Below are 11,090 nucleotides of genomic sequence, written 5' to 3' on the forward strand. Positions count from 1 at the left end.
CACAGCTGGGCATGGACTCTTGACTGGGACTCTGGTTCCGTTAGTCTTACAACAGTACGTCTACTACGTACGTAAGCTCCCAACCTTGGCTGTCAACAACCCTGAGCTTTATAGTCTCAAGTCTCACACACTAGAAGGTTCAAGAGTCTTAACCTCTTTGCCTAGGAAACTTACTTTGAACTGGCCAGCTTCCAGGCGAGCATTCCATGGCAGGAAGGAGTTCCCACGTTCCCTCTACATTCTCGCATGTTCCAGCCTTTATCTTAACGAAGCTCACGAAAGCCTTCCAGGGTACATAAAACAATCTCTCACAAAAACGATCCTTGAACGTGATAACCCAAACACCTTGCGGGCCTTCTCCCCGTGCGCACAGAAAAGCTCAAGCAAGACAGAGTCAGAATTCAGGATGACATGAAGCCATATCAAAGCCAATAGTAAGAACTTCATAATTCTTCCCAATGTACAACACAATGCACATTTGTATCCCACTGCCTATAGCATCCCATACTTCACCTCTGAATGTACAACACAGTACACATTTGTACACCACTGCTCATAACAATGCACTTTGAGACCAAAAAGTACACTCCATACCTCTCTCTCATGCTTTCCAATGCACATCCAACACATTCTGTTCTTGGCAAGGCTGTTCTACGCTGTAAGACTGCAAGATTACAAGAAGGAAACCTTTAAGTAAAACAAGGCATATGCAGGACGTCGTACATTTAGGGTAGGATAAAATATCAAACCAATGTCGAGAAAAATAATGGTGGTTAAAGGTCATCACGTGGTGTCAGACCACAAAAGTACCTCTAGCACTACAGGTGTTGATGTTCATAACCATACCATTGACGTATAGACCTTTTTCGACATTGAGGAGACCAACTCTGGGGCCACCATGACGCTTGCTGTCGAGATCCCGATCGATGTCAAGGTGCTGCCGAAGATAGATATCGAGGTCCATACTAATGCTGAGAGGCAGACTACGATCACCATCGAGAAGCAGGTCCAGGCCGGTTGACATTGAGAACCCTCTGCATCCTCAAGACTACAAGAGGCAAGAAGGAAGAGGAGACGTATTTATTCCTCTCCAGATTCGGAGTATTAAAGAACATACTCTCCAAGGGACGCTGCATGTTCTCCTCTGTCAGCGTCATCTCCACCTCCTCCCCCGGTGCCAGTCTCCACACCGAGGCCCTGATCTCGGTCTAAATCTCGCCATCATTCTAGGCACTTCAGTCACAGCTCAAGGCGCTCATCTCCATCATCCAAGTGCTATGGTCATCAACACCATTCATGACTGTCTCAAATGCAGACACGGGACATACTACGGAGACATCATCCACTGCTACAGGATGATACTCTCCAACTCATTCAGACTCCCCACCACCAAGCATTTCACCGGTGGATGATTTCACCAATTTCCAAAATGTCCTGGTGAGGGAGATTCAAAACAAAATATTGCAATGCCAATTCCAACACCAATAATCTTAGAAACCCTTCAACATAGGTCAACATCAAGACCTTTGCTGCCACTATGGCCAGAACCTTTAAAACACGCTATGGACCTCTTCTTGACACCAGCCTCTGTTAAGCCAACTCTGCCCAGACTTTAAAAAAAAAAAGATACCACCTTCTGGAGCAGATTCCTGCCTTTTTCCATACTGACCCAACACCAGACTTTGTCATTGTAGTAGCAGCAAAGAAACACCATGCCACTACTCCCACTTGAACAGTTCCTCCTGATAAAGAGATTCAGAGGTTAGACTCCGTGGTTCAGAAGGTTTGCAGTACAGCAGCAACCACGATTAAAATGGTGAGTGCAATCGTCCTTTTAGGCAGGTATCACATGGCTTGTGGGAATCCATGCAGCAGTTTGTTGAACATCTCCTAATAGACAAGCTGGCATACTTTGCAGAAATCCTCAAATAAGGATTACTGGTTCCCAATCAAATGATTAGTGCTGCAGCATATACTTCCCAACTAGCAGCACATGAGTACTGCCACAGCGTTGCTCTCTGAAGGCACTCTTGGCTGAGCTGGCACAAATGAAAGCAGAAATTGAGACTCTGAAAGCAGTTGGCTTAGAGAGACCCTGATCAACAAAACTCTTTCTGTCTCTATCAACGCCTTTACTATTCACATTGGTTTCAAACCCCTCAGTGGGGACATTAACACACTCACTTTTTGAGTTTCTAAGCATTGTAAGTAGGAGTGCCACCTTTATACTTTTTACATGTTAACAGAAACACCGGTTTCATCTCAGAGTAAGTTGTGACCTGTAGATCACAAAGAGTCTACAATATGTTTTTAATTGGCTGAACCATGGCATCACTTTGCAAACAGATGGTATTATAGTCCTTAATAAAAAAATGTTGATTCCACATAAGACAATAAACTTTACCACCCTTAGAATGATGAAACCCTAAGTTGTGTGCAGCTTTTTACAGACGGTGCAAACGCTATACAGCTGTGTTGCTATTTTGTGACTTGTAACCTACATATTACACAAGATCTCTGCAACAACTGACTTAACACACTAAGCAATCACATAGATAAGACTGACAGAATTAAATGAGGAACAAAATGAAAATGGCTGACACAAGTCAAGCAAGGAACCGGAGGCGATGCACCAGTAGAAACCCATCTATGTGTTTATACAGTAATAATAACCATTCATATAGCATCAGTTCTGTAAAGTATGTGGGCGTTCTGTAAAGTATGTGGGCGTACTGGATCAATTACAGGCAAATATTTGTGGGCTAGATTTGGGGTGGAACTGGCCAAGGGAATTATGCCGAATGTGTCCTTGTGCCACACGGAACACAATTCAGCTGCACCTGCATGTTGTCTGCATTCTTTTTGGTTCAGTAACCTTCAGGCAGCGAGAGGTTTTCTTATTTTAACATCCAGCTGAGCAAAAACAAAGGCCTGATTTAAAGAGCCATGGGGTCTTCTTTTGATCCCCTATGCTGGGAGCTATCTTGTGCCTAACACATAGATGCCAATGCAATGGAAGGAAGCAAAAGCACACAGCTTATCACTTCACAAGTTCTGTAGAGAAGCTATGACTTGGAGGCAGGTTTTTTACTTTGTTCAACCCCAGTATGTAAGGGATGTGCATGCATTGTAAGAATGCAAAATGTATCTAGGTATGTCAATAATTACACAAATAATGATTTAAATAGCACCTCACATTTGTTTATTTAATACTTTTATAGTGCTACTCATCCCAGTGTAGGTTGTTAGAGTGCTTTACATCACACACAGACACAGTAAATAATACAAGTGGGTACATCAATGTACAGGAAATGTTACTTAAGAAAATGAGGGTTATAAGGTGTGGTAATCACGTTATCCATACTTGTAGACCTGCTATGTTAGGAGTGAACAGTCAGGAGTAACCCAAAGTCAGGATGTAAAACATAACGCTGTGATTGGGGTTGTCTATATCAACAAAACTTTAATAATTCCCAGAGAAGTCCTTAGTAATCTTAAATTAACAACACTGAGAAAAAAAACCAATTAGGATCTGAACCAATGACTTAAAAAGTTTGCATGCAGCTCCCGGATGCTGGCAAACTGATCGCTGTGCTATATTAGTAGGATTGCAATTTAGGAACTGAAAGCAACAAAATGCTCTCAGTTTCAAAAGCAGTAGTAGCTCATTACCTATTTACATAACATACTAATCTGTAATCTGCAGCAGGTACATTAACACTTTATGCCACTTTGAGTCAAAACTGATTGGACAAAACACAGAACTCTTCCAGAACTACATTAACCACCAGAGTTATCTTACCACTACTATAATCCCCCCAAAATTTCTGGGACACACAATGATCTTTCAATCAATAGGATTCTATAAATTTTTATTTTTTATTTTTAGGTATATAGTGAGATAGAAATACAGTGTACATTGCTGATCCTTGTGGTTGACAAGGAAAAAGCACTATGTTTTTAAAATACCCCTCACACACTATGAATCCCATACTTCATCATGGGGGTCTTCCTGTCCCTCTACGGGGCGAGGCGTGCTACGACCTACGGAATATGCAGGAGCACTTGTTGTTATGGAGTCAAGCTATGTGTGATGTGCAGAGAAAGTGAGTGGTAGGGGGTGGAGAGATTATGTGAAAGATATTAAAGTATATGCCTACTTTCCTAAAATAGACCTGCAAAAATAGGCTAGTCTATTTATGAAAAGGCTTCAATGTGGCTTAACCCTGCCTTGTAGATAATTCCCCTTTTACGCTGTGTTTAGCATGAAAGGGGCGTGCAGTGGGTGTTGTGGTGGACGTTCCACTGCAACACCCATTGATATTTACACTACCACTGTTCACAAGGGCAGCATAAATAGGAGCGAACGCCAAACTTAAGACCAGGAAAACCCTGGTCTTAATTGGCGTTTGTGTTTATGTGCAGGAAGGGACACCTTCCTGTACATAAACAAACCTCTCTGCTTGCAGACACCCTTGCACTCTGGTGCAAGCATGCTTGCGTTGGCGCTAAATTGTGAATCCTAGCGCCATTGCAGGGGGAAAAGCAAGGCTGCACCATATCCTTGTGAATACGGTGCAGCCTTGGTTTTCTGAAGTGGCGGAGAGAGGCGTTAAGCCAAGAAGCCTATCGCTTCTCTCCGCCACTTCCTTTTGAATATCCCCCAATGTGTTTCTTATTCTGTGCTGTTTTCATGGTCATCAACTGCAATAAATTATTTAAACTGGAACCTTTCATACTGATCTGTCCAAGATGTTTTGGTGTGGTCAAACGCATCGAAGACCGCAGGCACATGTAGCAAAACAAGCACGGCAGTCACACTTGTCACAAATCATCCTGTTTTAGTCTAGAGCCAGAGTGATTTGATTGTAGCCTAGGATAAGAGCCAAGTTACCAGGAATCAAGGATGTTATGAAGTTTTAAGTATTAGGAAAGTGGTTTAAACACAATGCACTCAGGGGCATATTCCCAAATTTAGCTGCCGTTTTGGGTCGCCAAGCGGCGTTAATTCTATCGCCCTATTAGCAAGCTGTCGCTAACTGATGTTAGCAACAGCTTTTAGGCGATAGCCAGCGGTTTGGGGCCCGCTTTGCATGTCAGCTATGTTTATCGCTAATGACATGCAAAGTGGGCGTACCCAACCAGTTAGCGACTCAAAGCAGTCGCTAACGTCCCTACCGTCTATGCAAGGCACGCGTAGCATTGGAAATATTCGCGCTAAGCGCGAATATTTCCAAATACTAACACCTGGCCAGACCAGTTCTTAGTCATATTATCCAATGGGAGGTGGATAACATGGCTAAAAGCATTTCGTCGCTAATGTGTAAATATCGCTATATTCTCAGCGATATTCACGCATTTCGCCGCTATCGCTGGATATTTTAGCACAATGGAGAAAAACGTTGCTAATAGCATGTTTTCTCCGCTAACATATCCAGCGATAGGCAGCGATAAAAAAAAAAAACTTCGCTAAGCCTATTTAGCGATAAATATCGCTACTTGTTGGTAATATGCCCCTCAGTACTTTTATTCAGGCAATGCAGCAGGTTTATAGTTCTCAAGCGTAGAGCGGTCTGTTTATCCAGAGGGACGTGGCAATTCCAGTCTTGCTTTCTATGGGACCCGAGCCCAAGGAAAGAAACAATCCGAGTAATTAGTGGGCAAATGATCAAGAAAATCTTGTTCGAAACTAAGCTAAGCACTCAGATGCAACTGCCAGCATTTTTAGGACCCAACTCACTGGTTAATACAAGAACTTTGCGGCCAACTATGGGGCTAAAAGTTGTGCCTTTGACCTCCCTTGACCTATAACTAAAAACAACACACCTTCAACACCTCAAGTAGGGGTGGATAGCTGTGGTCATTTCAGGACCCGAGCCTCTTAGAGATAGGCTCGGCATGTTGACTCTCATCAGAAGCTTGATCATAGCGATTGCAGGGCCCAGATATTAATAGGGCAGCAGGCGCAGTGGCACCGTGCCCCAGGAGTTCGAGATGGCACACTGCACCAGGACTAAGACATTTTTTATCACTGAAAGTGAGAAGGGCTCATTTTCCTATCCTAACTTGCCTTGGCGCCCGCGGCCAGGGGTGTGGCTTGAGGTCAGTAAGACTGAGAAGGTGTGAGCTTCGGATTTTCTGACACTAACGCTGGCATATCATGTTAATCATTATATGAGAAGCAGCTCATGAGCGGGGATTAAGGCCCAGTGGAAAGGGAAAACAGTGGTATTGTGAGGGGCACTTGAAACATGGGTCTTTTACAAAATACTGTGTTTTAAGACCTTGAAAAACAGAGGAGTAAGTGTGTGTTTTTTAAAAAATCCAAGGTGAAATCCGAAAGACACCCTACCAGACCAACTGAAAGCTCCTTTACCTAAATTTTTACAAAATAATACATTTATTAGCCACGCCCCTGCCCACGGCATGATTGCTACACTATTGGGTGATCGCAGGGGTTTAATACAGGAAAAAACAGACTAGTGATTCACAAGTGACTGCATTGGTCAAAAATGCACCTGTAGGATTTGATCTGTCATTAAACATTCACCGTTTGATAGTAACTTGTGTATTGGTTACTCTGCCAGAGGGCATCCGAAACTGCATTGCAAGCCACTCCGCTCATGCTGTTAACTAAGGTAGCATCACTGGTTTAAAAAAAATCTGTTATTAATATTGAGGCGATTTTTTCGTGGCGCAGAATAGGATCTTTGTTACCCAACTCAAAGGTACTAGTTTTATCGACCAATGACAGATGAAGGGCTAACTGGCCCCACGGAATAGGAACGTGCGGCCACGAGGTTCAACACAATTTGAATGGAGTAAATTAATGCATTTGCAGACTGAGCTATGAAAGAGCTGGGTGAGAACGTGAATAAGAGTAAATTACTCCAAGCTGCAGCTTCTGTACCTTGTGCACTCACGCCTCTCCTTATGTAAAATGATCTGTTGCAGTCAGAGCTTCTTCGATAATTGCCACTTCATCTGTGGTAAATCAGTGAAATAAATAACTTGTAATGAGAAGGCAGCGACAAGATTACATTTTCTAATCATGCCAAAGATAAGACGGGGTTTAGGCATAACACATCTTTTTGTATTTTACCCAAAACGTCTTGTATGTGTTTTAGTCTTGAAATGCATGGTTTCATTACCGTCGATGATCATGTGTGTCTTTTATAAGTTGTTGGGTATTCATGTAGGATATCTGAGTTGTGTGTTCTAAATTCATACCCGTGGGCATCTGAAGATTTTTATGTGACATGAAGTTCAGCATTGTTTTATAAAAGACGGACCAAATGCCGCTAGAGGGCGCACTCGTTATTCTAAAGTTCTTTCAACACACCAGGTCTCCCTTTCTCAATTTATCCACCGAGGGTGTGGCGCGCCACATTTTCTGACAATTCAATGACAACTTTCTTAGGGTTATCTGCCAATGCCCAGATAGTTGTGGCCATACTTTTGACCTGGTTTGCGTCCCTCTAGAGCAGGGGTCTTAAAACTGTAGGGCGCGACCCCCAGGGGGGCCGTGGAGCGATGCAAAGTGGGTCGCTCCTTCACAGTGTCGCTTCTGCCCTGGCCTCCAGGGCTTCAGCCCCCTCCTCCCCCATCCTGTCTCTCAGCCCAGGCTGCTGCAGTGCATCTTGTGCTCCTGGGGGCTCGGCTGGGCAGTGTCTGGAGTCTTATCTCAGGTCGAGTTTTTCACAGGTCTTTAAAGACCATTAGCATATTTACATGCCTTTGTTAACTGATTACCAAAGCTTAGTTTTTTTTTATGGTTGCAGTACCCCCTGGGCCCCCACTCTGCCTATTCCTTACATTTGTATTTTTACACTTACTGCTGTAGTGTGAGAATGCATTTAATGAAAAGAAATATAAAGTTGGGTTGCCAAAAGAAAGATGCCTGCTATGTGTTTAAAGATCCTGCAGGGACCTGCTCTTGACACTAAATTGAGTTATAAATAAAAAAAAGTATGTATTAATTAGTTATGTGACTTTTCTGTCTTTATTCTCTTTAATTATTAGTCACGGATCATTGAGGCAGCCCTAGAACACAATTAAAAGTGCTTTCTATTTATATATGCTGTTCTAAATATTCCCAGATAAGTGCTAAAAATACAGCTTTAGGTGACTGCTTATTTCTGGGCCATCAAAATAATGAACTGGTAACCCTAATCATAAGAATGGAAGTTTGTTGCAGGATCAGCACATTATTTATTTCCTCCACCCTCGAACCCTGATTAATGCCATTATAGCAATAGTTTGCACAATGCACTCACACTGATCACCATGCACTCACACTGATCACCATGCAATCATAGCGATCACCCTGCACTCACACTGATCACCATGCACTCACACTGATCACCATGCAATCACACTGATCACCATGCACTCACACTGATCACCATGCACTCACACTGATCACCATGCACTCACACTGATCACCATGCACTCACACTGATCACCATGCACTCACACCAATCACCATGCACTCACACCAATCACCATGCACTCACACCATTCACCCGCTCACCCTGCACTCACAGTGATCACAATCCACTCACACTGATCACAGTGGACTCACACTTTTCGCCATGCACTCACAACATTCACCCACTCACTCTGCACTCCCACTGATCACCATGCACTAACAACATTCACCCGCTCACCCTGCTCTCACAGTGATCACTCTGCATTAAAAATTCACTTGCATTGTTCACTCTGTACCTCACCCTGCACTCATGTGACACTTCACTCACCTGTCCCCCCCCCTTACTGCTCAATCTGTAGCTCACTCAAACAAGGCCATCACTAACCATGCACTAATTCGTCCACCTCTGCACTTACAGCCGAACCCAACTTCATATGGTCACCTCACTCACCCTGCAGTCGCTCCTTTAACCCTACTCTCACACTGTTGCATTGCTCACCGTGCAGTCACATGGGCACTCTTGTCACCCACACAGTGCAGAAGGTTAAAGTGCCTGGTACAAAGAAGACGTACCATGCACATCACAGAACTGAGTGTGCGTAAACTATGAGTAGCGTTATAAAAATATGAAATGTTTGTCAGACAGGTGCTATAGAGAGATGAGGTGTATTGTTGGTGAGTGGTAGTGAGGGAATTCATGGAGAAGGTGGAAAGACTGTTGCACCGTGTGCGACCAGTGCTTGGACAAGCCCTGGCTGGGAGTATTAACCCCCCCCTCCCCGAAGTTCGGGTCTAGTGGATCCCCTGCTTCTGCCTATTATTTACATTTGTAGTGCGCTACCAAAAGGTGTCCTGGGACTATTAACCATCTGCCTGCAATGTGAGAAAGGGATCCATGGTTGGGAGAGGAGAGAAGAGAGGGATGGAAGGAAGGGGGTGAGAGGAAAGGGGCATGGGTAAACTGCTTAACTCTGCACAAGACCGCCACGGTTTGAATGCACCCTTGCTGCTCCCGGCCATGGCCAGGTGAGCTTCTAATGTGGCATCGCGTATTCCTGCGGATTGGGAGGCCCTTCACAGAGGTGGACTAGACATCTTTCTGATGTTAATTGCTGTACTTTGGTTATAAACTGGTACTGATGGGGTGAAATCTTTCCTTAGTATTACTGTGTTTAAAAAAATTCTAAATAATAAAGCAATACTACCCCAAAATAGGCAGCATCACAAAACATTATTTACATTTTCTACTCACACAAATTAGTCAAGCCTGTTGCATAATTTGGTCCTTATCTTCCTCATAACCTAGAGGTTTAGAAATTTTTGTCAGGAGGGGGTCCTTACGCTTGAAAATGTTGACAGGGGTCCCGGCATCCAAACGTTTGAAGACCTCTGCTCTAGAGCAACGCAAACCTTAAGTCAAGTGTTTGAAGCCACACAAAGCACCCTGCAGCACACGTAGAAAGAGGAATAAGCCCCTCAGGATTCTTTATTGCAGGAAGGTTTTCCTGCCTGCACAAAAACAATCCTGCCTGCAACGCAGGCAAAGGGTGCCTGTGTCAGCGCTAGGCAACCCATTGTGTGCCAATCCAAGGGGGGAAATCAGGAATGCGTCCTATGTCTTAAATACAGCACATTCCCGCCTTTTCCCAGTGATGCAACACATCAAGGTGACTTCCTGTGCAGCACCACTATTTCATAAATATGCCCCATGATCGATAAAAATAGAGGAATTGGACTCCACTGGCGATAGGTCTTGCAGACCAAAACTGACCCCCTCAACTTGCCCACCCACATTTGTATCTTACTCCAGAACACACTGGTAAATTGAAGACACTTGGATGCAGTGGTGCTGGCACAGTTGTGGCAGGGGTGCTGGCATCAATGTTACGTCACCAAAGTCATAGGGGTTGTGAAAAACCCAAGCGTCGTGCAAAGAACGAATATAGCAAATGAGTCACGCCTCTTCAGCGGGTGAGTGGTAAGGGTGTGGTATGTAGCCTGTTGGGCATTTTAGAACATAATGTCACAAATACATTACTATAAAGCATGGTGTGGTAGCGCAGTCACAATGATATGAAGTTTTACATTAAAACTATATAGTGTACAAAATATTGTGTGGTAACTGAGTTTCAGCGCATATTTATCATTTACGTACCACCAAGTAAAGTGTCTTGGTTTGCTTTAATCTCATTACACGTTTGATTACATCACACTTCAGAAATATGTACAGAATAAGATTTGTGCTTTCCTAACTGCTGATGATTTTTGATATATTTGTACAGTTTCAAGAATACTTGGTTTCTTGACCATCAAATGTATACAATTTCCATAAAACAAATAAAAACATAAAACTTCATACATAAAATATATTTAAAAAAAACAGTAAAATTCCCTTACTGCCAACATCTTAGTTAAAATAGATCTCTCAGTTGATATAGGTCACTGAATATACAAGTAATCCCACTAATCATGGGCATGAACACAGTGCTCCAAAATTATCAGTGCAATGAGAACAAATGTAGTTAAATAATAAAACACAGGATTCCTGCTGCACCCCGTTGTCTTTATCACTAAAAATAATCCCCAAATACTAAGGAGCGTATTTACAAGCACTTACGCCGGCGGTATGTCACTTTTTCCCATATTAACCCCTTCACTG

This window comes from Lissotriton vulgaris, chromosome 9 (genome assembly GCF_964263255.1).
Source record: "Lissotriton vulgaris chromosome 9, aLisVul1.2, whole genome shotgun sequence".
Lineage (NCBI taxonomy): Eukaryota > Metazoa > Chordata > Amphibia > Caudata > Salamandridae > Lissotriton > Lissotriton vulgaris.